The following is a 17,830-nucleotide window of genomic DNA, read 5'->3' on the forward strand; positions in this document are numbered from 1 at the left end:
ACATACACTTGAAATTGGAAAGCGGCCATTCTCTTCAGTGGCAACCAATTGTACGGTTAGAATCACCCAGAACCTGTGACTTCGGGGTGCCCAAAATTAGCATGCAGTGTGGTCTGGATGGATGAAAATGCATGCCATGTCTAAGGTGGATGTGTTACAATTGGTTGAGAAACTGTGGTGAACTCACAAAAAGTTGTTCGTTTTAATCGCCTCCAAAGTTCCGTATGTCTTTATCATCGTGGAAAATCTTTTTAATAAGAAACTCGGATCCTTTGAGTGCATTTTTAATAAAAGCATCACATGACTCAATCATGTTTTCTCTATCAAATCCACTCCATCCATCAAGATCTCTCCTCGGAGTTAGGCAGGGATAGAAAATCAGCCCAATCCAAAATTTAAGTAGACATGTCCATAAGAAACTACACGATGAACATAGATTTGTATGTAGATGCTAGATATTTAATGCAGGGGTATTTTCACACTGAGCTCAAGTGGGGTCGCTTGTGAGATATTGGGACACACTCGGGGTGGGTGATCCATGCGATTTGGGGCACACGGGGGAGGTTTCATGTTCGAAACTCCTTGCTAGGGGTGATTAATGCGCATTTCATACTAGGCTCGAGTGGGGTAACCCGTGGGATGCGGGGACACACTTAGGGTGGGTGACCCATGTGATTTGGGGCCCACGAAGGGAACCGAGGTCCTAACTCATGAGATGTGGGGCTTGGGCTATGAGATAAAGGGATTAATTCGTCATACTCTTACAATTCGAGCTTTTAGAGCAAGTGGTTAATTGTATTGCTTTAAATTGGTATCAGAGTGGGAGCTTTTAGACCTTAATTTTTTTTAGAGAACATGTTGTTGATAAACAAACATGAGACTTTCCCACACTTTCATGGAAATAAGGTTTCTCTGAAAATACAATTTTATTTCATACTCTTTCCGCAAGTCCAAACAAGCCCTAAATTGCCCACTTTTTTTTTCTTTTTTTTCTCTCGAGGAAAAGTTGTTATATCTGTATTGCATCAATATGAGATTCAATACCATAAACTAAAAGGTGTACCTAATTGGGAAATCATCCTGATACCTTGATTTTGCTGACAGGAATCTTGATCTTCCGCACCTTACACATTTAGGAGAACCTTTCAATGAGACTAGGGTTTTCTCAATTGTGTTGGTGAGGAGACCAAGATATTTATTTATAGGAAAAAGGGCTAGAAGCTTACCTATTACACTTCAGCTCCCTTTATGGTCTTCACACCGTAGGTTTCCATATCTGGCTTAATAACCGAGTATAAGAACCGCAGTTGAATCGTCCCACCCCAAACCTATATACAATGATCACAACTGTAGTGGGGCTCACTAAATCACTCAATTTGAATAATTTAATGGTCATATCTGAACCAATGACCATGTGTGGCCCATTTGATAGGAGTCTTACATTCTCCCACTTGGACTACATTGATCTCTGAAGAAAAACATAACATTTTATTTTAATTTTGAAAATAATTTTGAAAAATGTATTTGCTTTTGAAAGTTCCTAATGGGCGCCCTACTGAATTTCAAAACAATACCGTTGGATAATTATGAGCAACGCTTGTCAGACCCGGTCCATCAAGACTACAGATATTGAATCGTGGTAGTCAACATAACATTTATACATTTCGAAGTGCAACGAATCATGGTCACGAATACCAATAGTGACGCAGGGATGAACGTGATGAGGATAACTACTCCGAATCCACATAGCTTCTCTGGACTCCTCACAGAGACTTCTCGAATCCACGAGGAAAGAAAGCAGAAAATAGAAATAAATTCTAATAAATTCGAAATTGATTAATTGATCCCTAAAGACAAGTTCACAACCCTTTAAATAGGGGTACCAAGCAATGGAAAAGAAATTAGAATCAAACTACAACTCAAACTCCTAGAATCCGCGACTTACTATAAATAGTAAACTTACTATTTATAGACGGTCGTGATGTCTACTAGTGCGCAAGGTTTTCGGCCAAAAATAGTAAGTGTCCTATTTGCTTCACCAAACCGTTCTCCTAATTATTCTAAGCTCTTTTCACGTTGGGCGCAACTCTTAAAGCCCGACGGATGAAGAGTTATAATCAAACTAAAACTTACTATTTATAGTAAAAACGAAATTAAAACAGGGAAACGATCATCGATCCAGGGGTTTTTCGCAATTTCGGGCTGCGTAACCTGGCATAGCTGGGTTGGTTGGCTTCAGTAGCTCGTTCTACCCCAAAATCATATATTTTATGTCAGATAACTCATTCCGGATTGCAAGATACGCCCGATTTAAGGTTCGATGGTCTGGATCACTTCTGTCGTCGACCGGGCCTTTTCTGATCCATCTTGGCCATGTAACTATCCGCGACCCACTCTACATCAAATAGCCTCAACGACATAGATCAAAGATATGAGGCATGGTATGAAGATTGCACATCTAATGTGATCACATGTGCCAATCTTTAAGTGGTCCATTTGAATATGTCACAAAGACACAAACCAAATTCTTGCTTACTCAAAACTGAAAGTACATGCTGAATGAGAAGCAAGATATAAACTGAATAACAGAATCATCAATGCACATAAAAGAGATCTCTGAAATGTCTGTACATAATTGGATCAAAACTGAAAACTCTCACTACTAAAATACATCGTTGGGATCTACAACTCCTATAGACATCACATGTTCCTTAAAGAGCACAATAGAAAGACCTTTAGTGAGAGGATCCGCTATCATCTGCCTCGTGCCAATGAGTTCTACAGACACCTGATGATTATAAACTCTCTCCTTCACAACAAGATACTTAATGTCAATATGCTTTGACCTCGATGAATGCTTGTTGTTGTTAGAGAAGTTAACCGCAGCTGAACTATTACAATAGATTTTCAATGGTTTCAGGATCATCTGCCCAACCCATAAACCAAAGAAAAAACTCTTTAGTCGGATCGCCTGACTTGTGGCTTCATGACAAGCTACATACTCTGCTTCCATGGTAGAAGATGCCGTAATCGACTGTTTTACGCTCTTCCATGATACGGCTCCTCCACCCATCATGAATACATAGCCTGAGGTGGACTTCTTGCTGTCGAGACAACTCGCAAAATCTACATCTGTGTATCCAACCAGTTCCAAATGATCGGATCTTCTGTACGTGAGTGTGAAGTCCTTTGTCCTTTGCAGGTAGCGCAATACTTTCTTGACAGTTATCCAATGATTCATTCCTGGATTGCTAAGGTACCTGCCCAACATTCCAACCACAAAAGCAATATCCGAGCAGGTACAGACCTAAGCATACATGATGCTCCCTACTGCTGACACATGTGGAATATCTTTCATTTTGTCATTCTCTAGGTCATTCTTAGGACACTGAAATTGGCCAAACCTGTCACCTTTTACAATAGGTGTTAGGCTAGGAGCACAACCTTGCATATTAAACCTTTCGAGAACCCTATTAATATAGGCCCTCTGGGACAAGCCAAGCAGTCTGCGTGATTTGTCTTGGCTAATCTGAATGTCAATGACAAATGATGCATCACCAAGATCTTTCATCTCAAAGTTTTGAGACATAAATTTATTAGTCTCACGTAATATTCCAATATCACTACTGGCCAACAAAATGTCGTCAACATATATATATATATATATATATATATATATATATATATATATATATATATATATATATATATATAACTAAAATAATAAACTTACTCCCACTGATTTTCATGTATATACACTCATCCGCAGTGTTTTCAATGAAACCATATGATATGTTTTCAATGAAACCATATGAAGAAACAACTTCATGAAACTTTAGGTACCACTGTCGCGATGCCTGTTTCAACCCATAAATGGACTTCTTAAGCTTGCAGACTATATGTTCTGAGCCTTTGGCTTTGAAACCTTCAGGTTGAAATATATATATGTTCTCACTTAGGTCTTCATTGAGAAACGCTATTTTCATGTCCATTTGATATAGCTTGTAAGACCCGTATCCTAGACCGTACTGTTCTGTATGCTTCCGCGATTCTTCTGGTCGAATTTCAGCAACCCTCGACCCATATCCGACATTTACGCACGATCCTAAGCCAAATCTCGCATATCAGAGTCGACTCGACTTGAAACTTGTACCCTAGCGACCGCGCCATCGCCGCGGTTCCAACACCACGACTCCTGCACCGATCCGATACCCGGGGCAGGAGATGTGGGCCCACGTTCATTCCAAAGAAACGCCGCGCATTGTGAATTTTGAGAGAATCTCTACATCATGTCTCATCAATCAAGTCAAGTAAACCACCCATACTTCAATACCATATCATCCTATCCCAAGTACAAGAAACCATCACTCTTTTTCCCTAAGTCAACTCTCTCTCCCCCTACCCATCCCTCTTTTACACAATTTTCAACTAAGCCCATACCCTAACCATCCTTTCCTTACAACACCCATCCCATATCATCCCATCACTTCTCTCTCTCCCTCATTTCTCAAAAACTCTTCCAAGCAACAAATTCCAACATCCAAAAATTTTCAAGAGCAAACAAGTGTGGCCCACTTTCCCACCCTCTCATCTCTCATCTCAACCATTCATTCTCCATCAACCTCCATTAAAATATAAGACAATGAGCATAGGAGTCCAAGGAGTTAAAGAAGAAGGTCGATAGGTGGGTGATCCACCGTTGATTTCGATTTTTGTGAGACCCACTTGATGTATGCATTGTATTTGGGACGGGCCTAATAGTGACAGGGTCCTTCCTCTTCACGTCTCTCTCTCTCTCTCTCTCTCTCTCTCTCTTTCTCAGATTTTGTGGCCCACCTGATGAATGAGTTGTACCTACACTATCATGGTAGGGCCCACTTTGATGTATGTGATTCACCAGCACCATCCATCTGGATGGTACTGTTTGGAAATAACCATGATTTATGTGAACACCCTGGCCGTCCATTGCACGGACGTGGACTTTACCACAACAGCGTGTGGGGCCAAACCTGATGTATGTGAATACCCTGGCCATCCATTGCACAAACGTGGACCCCACCACATTTGCGTGTGGGGCCAACCATGATGAATGTGAACATCCATCCGTCCGTCCAGTGTTCAGAGACGCTGGACGCTGACACTTCCACCCTCCCACACACACACACACACACGTGTATATACACTTATATGATATATTATTTTATAATATAATATTTATATTACACAATGAAATGGTGGGCCACTCCTACGTGGGACCCACCTTTAATATACATATATTATCTGCACCATCCAGATGAATCTGGATGGTGAGTTTGGGCAGCCTTTTGCCATTGTATAATATATAATATTATATTATATATATATATATATATATATATATTATATTAATAATACTATGTGGATGGCCCACGTATGTGGGATCCACCTGATGTATGTGTTTCATCCAAACCCACCTGCTGTGAAGTTAACATCAGCAAGTTCTGGTGGGACCCACCGTGGTGTATGTATTTCATCTTCACCGTCCATTTGGATGATGCCATATATGGCCCCACCTGATGGATGCATTCCATCCAAACCGTCCATCATTTGGTGATTCACACCATCCGTCTGATGGACGGTGGGCCAACACCCACAGCTGCTGCATCTCAACAGCTAGCTCTGTGGGCCCCTCTAATGTACCTGTTACATATGAACCGTCCATCCATTTGGCTTGCTGATATGGTGGGCCATGTTCGTGGACCCCACCCCTGATGTATGTGATCCAGCCAACCGTCCATTCATATGGCGAGCTTGTCTCAAGGCTTGAGACTGAAAATAAGACAGATTTTGTATCAAGTGGACCACACTACTGAAAAACAATGGAGTTGGATGTCTACCATTGAAACCCTATTTTGGGTTACAGAAGTTTTGAATTAATATGATATTTGTTTCTTTCCCCTGTCCAGGTCTTTATGACCTTAGGAACAGACTGGATGGGAAAAATAAACACTATGGTGGGCCCATTGGAAATTCCACCACGGAAATTATTATCACCACTGCCATTTGTGGTATGGTCCAGTTGATCCTTTGGATATGATTCATATATATATATATATATATATATATATATATATATATATAAGCTCTATAATGACTTTTAACAATGAATGAATAGTTTTGGAACCGGCCCATTCAACTCGGCCCAATTGATTCGGCACATTTAATTGCCCCTATTGACTCGACCCGTTTAATTCAGCCCATTGACTCGGCTTATTTGACTCGGCCCATTCGATCGACCCATTTGATTCAGCCCATTCGATTCGGCCCATTTGAATTTGCTCATTTGATTCGGCCCATATGATTCGACCCATATGATTGGCCCATTTGATGCATGATTGATCCATTGGAGCGGCCCACATGATGTGGCCCATTTAATGTATATGAGGACCAATGAGACGTATGTGAGGCCTTTGTGTGGGTCGACTGTGATGTATACGAGGCCCATTGTGATGTGAAATTCCACCACAATATATGTAATGATGTTTTGGCGGCCATGCCTTGAGAGTAATGATGGTTTGACATCCACATAGTGAGAACAATGATGGTTAAATGTCCGCATTGTAAGTCTCCTTAGGGCCCATTGATAGGCCCATACTAGTAGTGTATAGGCCGTATAGGCCCCTCTTCGTTATAAACAAAATCCATCACCACATAACATGTTTAGTATAGTTCCATGATTTATGTTCATACGCATCATATGCATGCATCGATATGAGGAGTGACTGATCATAGCATATGCCTTCGGGCAGATTGTTTATGGCCCCCCTGATAGGCGGAGTTGCCATTCATGAGCGCGCGGTACATGCAGGATTATTGCATCACTGATAGTGTGATTTGTGCACTTCGCATGATTACTATACACCCTAGCGACATCAGGGCTATGACCTCCACAGGCACATCGTGGATGGCAGGATCAGACACCGAAAATATTGTTACTAAGCATTGGGGCGACATAGATGTACATGGGTGGAAATCTCTAAACTCGATGGTACCAAAGGATGACTCTAACGTCGAGATCGAGTGGACACTGAGTGTACGAGGGCCGAATACCATGAGGCTGTATCTCCCACTGTGTCGTGATCGGTTGGAAAGGGGTACGGCCTTACTCGCCCGATGGTAGGGGGCATTGCTAGGCTGAGTTTGACCAGCTCGTGAATGGGTCCTCTATCGACGTGCCGGATAGATATTGACAGACTATTGGCTAGGTGGATAGTGAGGTTTCTTATGCTTACTGGGACTATGCGCCTGGGAAAGGGGCAGTGTCATTTGGAGGGTACTAAACCCCGGTGATTATTTAGAATGAGAAATGTACTGATATTTTATATGTATATTTGGATGAGGATTGGCATGCTCGAGTTGCATCTCACATCGCATGGTCTTGATATGGTTGATAACATTCATATCTTGTACCACATAGCCTTGGTACGGCTGATTGCATTCATGTACCCATCATCATGATTCCGCATTACTCTGGTATTGCATTCTGAGCACTTTCATACTACGCACACACTTACCCACCCTCCAAGCTTTCTATAAGCTTATGCATGATTGATGTGTACAGGTGATGTCAAGACGCAGCCGTAGCCTCGCTGCAATCGGAGCGTACAGTTGAGCTTTTGGAGTTTCTGTTATTATCATTATCTTGTATTTCCCTTCATACACATTGTACTCAAAGTTTTTTTTATCATAGTGGAATTTGTGATGGTGTTCTTGTAGTTATTGTTCGTGGATTATGCTTATACTGAATCAAAATCATGTTTGAAATCCTCCTTGTAGGATCCCAGGATTGGAACCTGGTGTATGGGTGCCGGGAGCCGAGAATGGGGTACTATGGAGGCTATCGGCACCCGGATTTGACAATCGAAAATTTTGTAAGCCTGATTTCCGAGTTTGGGGCTTGACATAACTCTAAATCCATATGAGTCGTAAGAGCTATAATGATCCTAAAGGAATCTTTCTTGGATACAGGTGAAAAAGTCTCCTTAAAGTCAATGCCCTCACACTGTAACTAGTTTGGCTTTATACCCTTCGATATTTTCCTTAGAGTCCCATTTGGTTTTGAATACCGACTTACAACCAATCAGCCTAATCCCTTTAAGCAATTCAACTAGGTCCTAGACTTTCTTATCCTTCATAAATTTCAATTCATCCTTCATGGCATCGAACCATTGAGAAGAATTCACACTTTGTTCGACTCGTGAAAAAGATACAGGATCCTTTTTAGCCCTAATGTCAAAGTCATGCTCCTATATATAAACGATGTAATTGTCTGGAATCGCAGATCTTCTCTCTATGTGATCATCTTAAAGGCTCATATTCTGAATTGGGTTTTCTGTTTCCTCATCAATGGGTTATATTTGAGGCTCTGCATAGTCATCTATAGGGATCTCAGGGTTCGCTGTTAGACGGATGACTATGCTACTCTAAATGATTGTGGTGGGAATCACAATCCATTCTTCCTCAAATACAATGGTTATTAAGTTCGTTCTTCAACTATCTTTAGTATTCTTAATAAACCTAGCATTCGCAGTCTCAATGACTCATGAAATATGATGGATAATAGAATCTGAATCCTTTGGATCTTTTTGGGTATCCAATAAAGAAGCAATTAACCATTCTAGGGTCAAGCTTTCTTTCATGTGGGTTATACGGTTTGGCTTCTGCAGGAAAACCCCATACATGAAAGTATCGTAAACTAGGCTTTCGTCCTGTCCACAATTCATATGGAGTTTTTATCATAGCCTTACTCGGGACTCTATTAAGGATATGCACAACTGTTTTCAACGCATCACCCTACACAGATTCTGGCAACGTTGATGTAACATCCCGAAATTTCGAGAGTCATGTAGTACTCGACTCTCGAGATCCTGGACATTAATCTCTCCCCTTTGGGCAGAAAGTTCATTCGAGTATTCATCATATAATGATCAAGCGCCTAAGTAATTATACTTAAACATGTAACAAGTTCTAAAATGATCAAGATTAAGGAAAAGAAAGTAGACTGAATATGTCCTATACATCGAGTCGGGATACGGGCCTATAACCAGGCCCAATATTCATTTAAAGCTCTCAAAAATAATATGTCCAAAAAGAATAAGGCATCCCAGTCCAAATGTAACGCCTAAAATCAAGTGATATGTCGTCTAAGTCGGCCCGTCAGAAAGCTGGAAGAATGAGAATTTCGCCTCCTAGTCCATATATATGTGTTCGAGTGCATCAGCCTCAGTAGTACATGTATCTATAGAATTGTTTGGTTGGTGTTTTAAAACACCATCTCAGAGTAGGAGTGAGTGATCAACTCAGTGGTTCTACTAACAATGAGCTACGCATGTTATCAATCCAATCAATGTAGGTAAGGATATTAAGAGAAAACGACATTTTCTAATAACTCTTATTAAATATGAAATATGAAGTTATAACATGATGTATGCTCCTAAATAGTGCAATGCGATGGATTCAAATCATTAGTTAAGTATTTGTTTAGTTGTGTTCACCCAGTAGTTTGGGGGAAACTAAAGTACCCTTATCTTATATTGGTCTCAACCGATTGACGAGGCTCGGAGCGGCAAAAATACTCCTTACCTGCGTCTCGAAATCCGATATCGGGTCCATGACCAATGCGACAGTTTCCCCCACCGATAGGAGGCTAACACTAGCCCGACCAATAGTCTCGACCGATCACCATGGACCCCGATGACACAGTCTGGACGCACAGTCTGGACGCACAGGGTTAGGCAGCTCATCGACAAGTGGAGGGAGTTCACGGTTTACATAAAAGTCGTCACTCATACGTACACATGGGACGGTCGCGATATCATTATGATTTGGAATATCTAATTCATAGCTTCCTTGGTTGCTCATTGGTTACTATGGGGAGGCTTGTCGCCCCATCGTAGGCCGACAGCTTAAACACGGTGTCCCATACCACCATGACCGGCTCATGAGTCTTGCGGATATTTTTGTTTGCGATTTAAAGTAGACTCATTCAGTAGTAATGTGGGTACTCTAGGTTTTATTCAAAGTTATTTCAATCCAAGGATTCTAAGCAATTCGTCGACTTTCAAGTTGGTTCGGCCGACCTGGGGTACTTCAGCCCAACCGACATTGGTACAAATGTCCCATGTAGTCTGACTACTGTCGGTCTTCCAAGTTCAACCTAGGTTGGTCGAACAAGCCAAATGCGGCCTGCTTGGATCAAGTCGCTCCTTAATTCAGGCAGTTAGTCGATGTTCCTGAGGATGGAAGAAATCATATGTCTCCATGACTTGGCAATCGCTACTTTACTCTAACATAATATTATTGTCAGGTTCACACAGGCATTTCATCAAACATATAAACATTAGTAGATTTACACATTTATAAAATCATCAAAATTAACATACGAGTAGCATTTGTTGTCATGACTTAAGCATTTCATCGAACATGTGATCAACAACAAGAGTCTGAATGAAAATCATCAAGCATTTCATTAAACATGTGGACTGCAATAGATTTATTTGAAACAAACAAACGGCAGTTCATTTAAAGGTAAAATGCGTAATTATTTTATAAGGGTAGCTCACGACCTATGATCATTATTTGGACCCTCAGGGGTCGATAAAAGGAAACCTAAAATTAATAGTCCGCACCTTTGCAGCGAGTCTCCCTCACTTAGCGTTTTCAAAGATAGAGTTCGACGGAGGGCGTCGGAACCTATCCAACATACGAAGTCTATAAGGAAATTTGGGAAAAGAAAACCCGATTAATCTAGGGTTTGGGTCAAGGGTCGAATCTCACCTTTTTATGATCCTAGGGAACTCGAAATAGCTCTCGGTTGTGGCATGGAGTCCTCCTGAAGAAGAGGAAATCAATTCTCCTCGGTTAGCCCTCTCTTTCCCTACCTTCCCTTCTCTTTCTCTTTCTTCTTCCTTTAGAAATCCCCTAGGTCAAATAACAAATTCGTGTAAGGGAGAAGGGTGTGAGAAAATGGGGTTCTTATAGTGCCAGTTTGGGTGCAAACAACCCCAATGACACTTGGTCTCTCATAATAACCCTATAAGGGTCCGTTTAGGTCAGTAGGATTATGAGGGGAGGCACACAGGGTAATCCGTGTCTAAGGATAGGCATCTCGGTAGTGGATAAGTTACAGAATGTTGTGAACCAGTGATCAGGCATATAGATGGATCTTGAGGGCCCAGTTTGTGATTTAATGGTGTCCCATCGCCAGTTGAATCTCAACGTGTAAAGATCTGGCCAAGGCAATAACCCGGATGGGTGTTTCAAATTTGGCCAACATCCAATGGTCCAAACTCCTCAATTTCATAATCGAATGAGGTGTTGGTCGTTTTGGTTTATTATGCTGGTTATTCGCGTTCGTTATACACCTAGCCGGTGGGCCCAAGTTGAGTAGTTTCTGTGCACCATCCTGACTCAATACTTGCAATGGACGTCAAGCTCGCCAAGGTATATGCCTTTCCAGGATTTTGGGCCTAATGGGCTGGTGATACCCGTCTTACGACCGAAACGGTGAATCGGGGCACCCTGGGGAGAAATCTGGTCCTCGGCGTTAACCCTAGGTCTTGGTTGATGATTGGATCTAACCATGCATGTGGCCTTGCATGGTCATGGTTTTGGTCGGGGGTGGTGATTTGGTCCCAGGTCTCCTGGGTCCACAAATCCCAAATAAGTCGGTCAATCCACTTAACTAGTACGAAAATTTTCCGAATGTTATAGTTGAATTACTAATCATAAACCGCATCATGTCCTTTAGGGTGTGATTACGCCTTTCCGTTACACCATTCTGATAGGCATGGTATACTGGGAGATGATGCCAAAATCTTGTAGGTATCTAGCGAATTGCCTTAGATTACGCCCAGATTCATCATACCTTTCATAGTACTTACCACTATGGTCGGATCTGACGACTTTTATCATTTTATCAAGTTGATTCTCAACTTCAACTTTATATATCTTAAATGTATCCAGGGCATCTAATTTGTCGTTAATAAGGTATAAGTACTCGTAACGAGAGTAGTTGTCTATGAAAATAATAAAATATTTCTGCCCATTCCAAGATGTTGAAGGAAACGGTCCACAGATGTTTCTATGAATCACTTCCAAGAGTCCTACGCTCTTAGTGGCATCCTTTTTCCTGGTTCTAATTTGTTTATCTTTAATGCAATCTATGCAGACCCCAAAGTCCGAGAAGTCCAGAGAGTGAAGAATTCATTCACACACAAGCCTTTTTAATATCTCACGAGAGATATGGCCTAATTGATTGTGCCACAACATGAAGAAATTTTCACAATCTAACCTTCGCTTAATGTGTTTAGTGTTTCCATGTGATGAGTTAATACTGTAAATATGTGAAACATTCAAATCTAGCTGATAAAGGTTATTGACTAAAGTGTCAAAACCAATCATAACCGAATCATAGGAAATACTTAATTTTTCATTTTTAAATTTAAATTCATAACCAAATTTGTCTAAACGGGAAATGGAAACCAAATTGCGCCTTATAGAAGACACATATACATTATCTACTAGATCAAGAAAGTGTCCTGACAATAACCTAAGCCTACAGACTCCAATAGCTTCCACGTCTGCTCTAATGCTGTTCCTCATATAAATTGACCTTTCTGTATCGGTTGGTATCTGGCTTTGGAACATATCCTGTGTGGAATTACATATGTGAATAGTTGCACCAGATTCTATCCATCAAGAGTTTGTGGACATATTAGGTAAATTAGATTCAAAACAAACTAAAATTTGATTATTACCCTTAGAAACAACTCATTCTTTAAATTGTGTGCAATCCTTTGTATGACCCGAAGAACGATTTTCTAAATAGTGCTTCATTTTCTTAAAGTTGGACCCAATAAGCAAATGTAAGAAATTAAATTAGTTTAGAACATTAGAAACAATCATGGCTGGACATACAAAGCCTAACACTCACATCAATGAATGAACAAGTCTTACATTGTACTACATGAATGTAAACCACAAACATTATGCATGTATTAATATTCGATTGATTTGGGCCTTTAATCAAATGACCAAGAATGATAATGGGCCATAGTTATCAAATTATGATAAGAGCTCGACATATCATTGTGACTCCTCTTTGGGGTAAAATTGCAACATACAAGAGGCTCTACTGAACATGAAGCTGACCGGTGCTAGTAAAATAAATCTAAGACATCCATCACCTTTGGACAAAATGAATATCTTAAAGTTATATCACCATCACCAATCACTTCACTCCGCTCATATCCTACCAAGCGATGATACATCTTTGTTCTGACCACCGCCCGCTATGGAAACGAACGCAACTAAATGTAATCCTAATATGGATAATCATTGAATTCCATAAATTGAAGTCAGAAAGCAAAAATTTTTGCCTATTGAGGTCACTTTGGTGACTAACACAACTAGCTTAAATCCCCACTCCTAGACCTAAGGATTGCTACATGGTCCTGCCCATAATGGACCACTCTGAAATGGTTCTGATTTAGCCCAAAATATGGCTAATGTTGACTGCTCGTAGGCTTAAACATATTCTAAAGTGATGGTTGGATTGAATTCTTAATGGTCAACAATTTAATATCAGCCTCAAACATATGAGTAATGGCTCTATTTGGGTCAGATCAAAACCTATAAATTTAACCATATTTATTAAATTACTAGAGCTAACCAACCATCAATTAGATTTCAATTTGTACTGAAATGACCCAAGTAAAAAAAAAAAAAAGGCTAGAATCATCATCTTGGACAATAGGCCCAAGTACCCAAGTGGGCCCCTAAAGGTCCAAAGAAAAAATAATAAGACATTAGGACCCATGGGTTGGGCCTACAATGATCATGAAAGATACCCAAATTAGGGCCCAAATTACCAAGGTGGGTCCCAAAAATAATAATAATCTGGTATTTGGCTGTGCTAGAATAGCTTTCAAATTGGTCATTAGAGAGGCCTAATAACACATATTGAAAATAGGCCCAAAATCCAGCCCATATTCTAGCCATTCAAGAAATCCATTAAATGGCCCAAAGAAAACCTTAGTGGGCCTTGAAATGGGGCATGGAATCTGCCCGAACGAGCTCAAAATCGGACCCAAAAAACTGCTGGAAATGGGCCCATACTTATCTCCAAAGTGGGCCCTGGAATAATGCCCTGTATATGCTCAAACGGGCCCAAGTCAGGTTCATTTGTTGCTGAAAACAGGCCCTTAAAAGAATCAATGTACTGGAATGGTGAAAATCCTCAGCCCCTTCATCTCGCGACCGAATTAACAACCACCATCAATAACCGTCTGAACGGAATAGGAAGACAGCACTAATGCCCTGGTCGTTCCCGCTGAAAATGAAGAAGAAGGAGAGGAGGGCACGCCATTGCCGTTGCTCAGATCCTGTTTGCATTGATGCCATTGACGAAGGTGATATCCGCCATTAATGGCTGTTGGTGCGGACAGTGTGGGCGGAAAGAGCTATGGTCGCTATAGCTGACAAAATGAAGAAGATGAAGTGGAGGTAGAGATGAGTTTGCCACATGAGTAGCGCCGGAAACCCAGTGTGGGCGGAAAGAGCTATGGTCGCTATAGCGACAAAACGGAGAAGATGAAGTGGAGGTAGAGATGGGTTTGCCACATGAGCAGCGCTGGAAACCCATCTCATGCAGCGTTTTTTTTTGGAACCGTATTGCTGAATCAAGGTCTGTTGCCAATCATGGATTTGGCCTCCACCCTGACTATCTGCACTCATGGATAAGGCTGTTAGAATCCATGGCCGCGATCGGATTCTCCATCATGGCCATGGCTGCCGGCGGATTTCAGATTATTTGAAGCGGGCCATGACAGTTGGCAAGATACGATCTGAACTTAATTGGGTTTTCACCCAGAATGTGTCGCTGCTGGTCAGGGGTAATAACCCTCGATTCCACAACTCCCGACGATGACAGTTATGGCTGCAGATCAAATACCGGCCTTTCAAGCATCTATGTTTGTTGGTGCTCAGAAACAAAGCCGTGGTTGATAACCCATCTGGAGTAGAGGTTTTCTGGATCTGAATCCCATACCCTGCACGACGGTCAGCAACGGTGCTACACTCACAGCCCCTGCGTTCATAGCCCCATTACAATCTGAGTCGGAAAGGCCTCTGACTGGATATGATGCCTAATATCAGCCCTCCTTGGATTAGAAAAGAATCTAGCATACTGGTGCGTATTCTTATCTGATACCAAATGTTATAATATATATACATACGAAAATGCTCACCTGCGAACTAGTTCGTACGTACTACATAGGAGCTTTTTTGAGAACCCATCATACGTGATGTGGATCCAAAATCTGAACAGTTCATTTGAAGCAGCACCTCATGAAACCCCCAAAGACCAAGTTTTACTTTGATCTAAAACTTCGATGGGCCATGAAAAATGAAAACAGTGAGAGAGAGAGAGAGAGATATCCACGCCGTTCCTATGTCTTATTAGAAAATTTTAGCTGTAAGACCAAGAATTAGGCAGATCCAAAGCTCAAGTGTCCCACACCACAAGTAACAATATTCTTGGTAACGCTTTTACTATTGAAATGTTTTTCTTCCCATGTCCTAGAAGACTGTTTATTTGTCATCTAACTTGTTAATAAGGTCAAACTAATTAACATAGATAAGAGGAAAACACAAATCAGTTTGATCCAAAACTTCTTGGACCCTCAAAAAGTTATTAACGATGGGCCTTTAATTCTCACTCTTTTCTTTGATGTGGTCCACTTGAGCTTTAGATCTGCCTCATTTTTGGGCTCATGCCCTAAAATCAGCTAGCAGAATGGATGGATGACATAGATAAGCCATATACATCACAATGGGCCCCACGTAAAATTCACATTCCCAGGTTTGTCATCCTATATCGTTGGTTGACTCTAGCTTATGGTTTTCAGGACACTCTTGATGGATTTCAGGACATTTATCTTTCCATTTTATACCTTCTTTGAGCTCTGATCAATGGGAATTTTTTAACGAACTGTTAATATCTACTCCTAAAGCTACACCTGAATTACGGTGAAACTTGTTGTTGTCCATTTAAATGTAAAAAGAATACCTCTTCAAGTTAAACCATTAGTTATTAATTTCTTTTCGTTTTCCCTCTATCTAGATATGTATATAGCTTAGGATACTTTTTCTTGTGTCGATAGCCATGATTTGAATTCTTGAAATTTCATTTGAGTTATTAGTTTTTACAACTACTTAATCCATCACACAGTGTGCTTTGATATTTATATATAACTTATATTAATTTTTCCACACGTGTGAATCAAATAATTCCCATCAACCATTAAACTCTACCAGAGCATCAAATAATTCCCTTCGATTTTAAACTCACACGGTTGATACGTTTGATGAAGAGTGCAAAGTAGCCACCAGAGTAGCAATCTCGTTCTTGACAACTTCTCACAAGATTTTCATATTTTATTGTTTTTCTAGTCATATTATCAGGAAAATCTTGCCAAAATAATACATTTAAAACATCTTTTATAAAAAAATTTAAAAATAAAAATAAAAATATGATATAAATGTATAAATCGAATTATTTAAAATTCTAAATAATTCTCCTGTTAAAATTTTGAGAAATTATAAACTGCTGAGATTTTGAAAATCTTCCCATATTATCACAATAATATTGTTTAATTAAAATCTAGTGATATTATCACAATAATATTGTTTAATAAAAATTGCATGATAATATATCGGGTGATCTTTATTATCTAGGCAATATAATTGTCATAATGGAAGAGACAAAGGTGGAGTAGGCCATAGATAAGACGTAGGCTGATGATTTTTCCGGTCACTATCGGTCAAATGCCATCTTGGATTCCTTGTCCCACAGCCATGGATGGACATGGGCTGGATAAAGTAACCCAGATTCCATCACAACATTGGGTCCACTGTTCCATTTGATTCTACACTTTCAATGGATAAACCTAGCCTTTTCAATATCCAGGCCCTGCTTTATGGATTTGGGCTGTTTCTGCGGACCTAACTAGGCTGAATTTCTAGGCGCAATAAATAATAACGTCGGCCCAGGTTAGAATATGGCCAAATTCCTTATGGGATCAGTAGATACAACTTGAGGGGCTGAGCACTTGTTTAAAGCTCTGAAATGGGCCTGACCCAGATCCCTAGCTAGAGGGCTGGAGTGGATTAGTAATCGTGGGATGGACCTGGACCTGGACCAGAATTAGGACAGCCCATAATATGCTATTTTCATTGTTTTAAAACCTTGACCGGACTGTCCAATCCCAACAAAGGATGGTGACCACAGCTCAGGACAGCCCATAATATGCTATTTTCATTGTTTTAAAACCTTGACCGGACTGTCCAATCCCAATAAAGGATGGTGACCACAGCTCACCGACCATCAATGATGTAGAGCGGGTCGTGGACACTGTCATGGCTACGATGGACTAGAGAAGGCACGATCAGAGGCGGAAGTGATCAAGACCATCAAAACCTTAGAGATGAGATGACTCCAGCCATGGATGGACATAGGCTGGATAAAATAACCCAGATTCCATCACAACATTGGGTCCACCATTCCATTTGATTCTACACTTTCAATGGATAACCTAGCTAGCCTTTTCAATATCCGGGCCCTGCTTTATGGATTTTGGTTGTTTCTACGGGCCTAAGGCTGAATTTCTAGGCGCAATAGATGATAAGTTAGTCCCGGGTTAGAATATGGCCAAATTCCTGATGGGATGAGTAGACACAACTTGACGGGCTGAGCACTTGTCCAAAGCTCTGAAATGGGCCTGACCCAGAT

The sequence above is a fragment of the Magnolia sinica genome, chromosome 18 (genome assembly GCF_029962835.1).
Source record: "Magnolia sinica isolate HGM2019 chromosome 18, MsV1, whole genome shotgun sequence".
Lineage (NCBI taxonomy): Eukaryota > Viridiplantae > Streptophyta > Magnoliopsida > Magnoliales > Magnoliaceae > Magnolia > Magnolia sinica.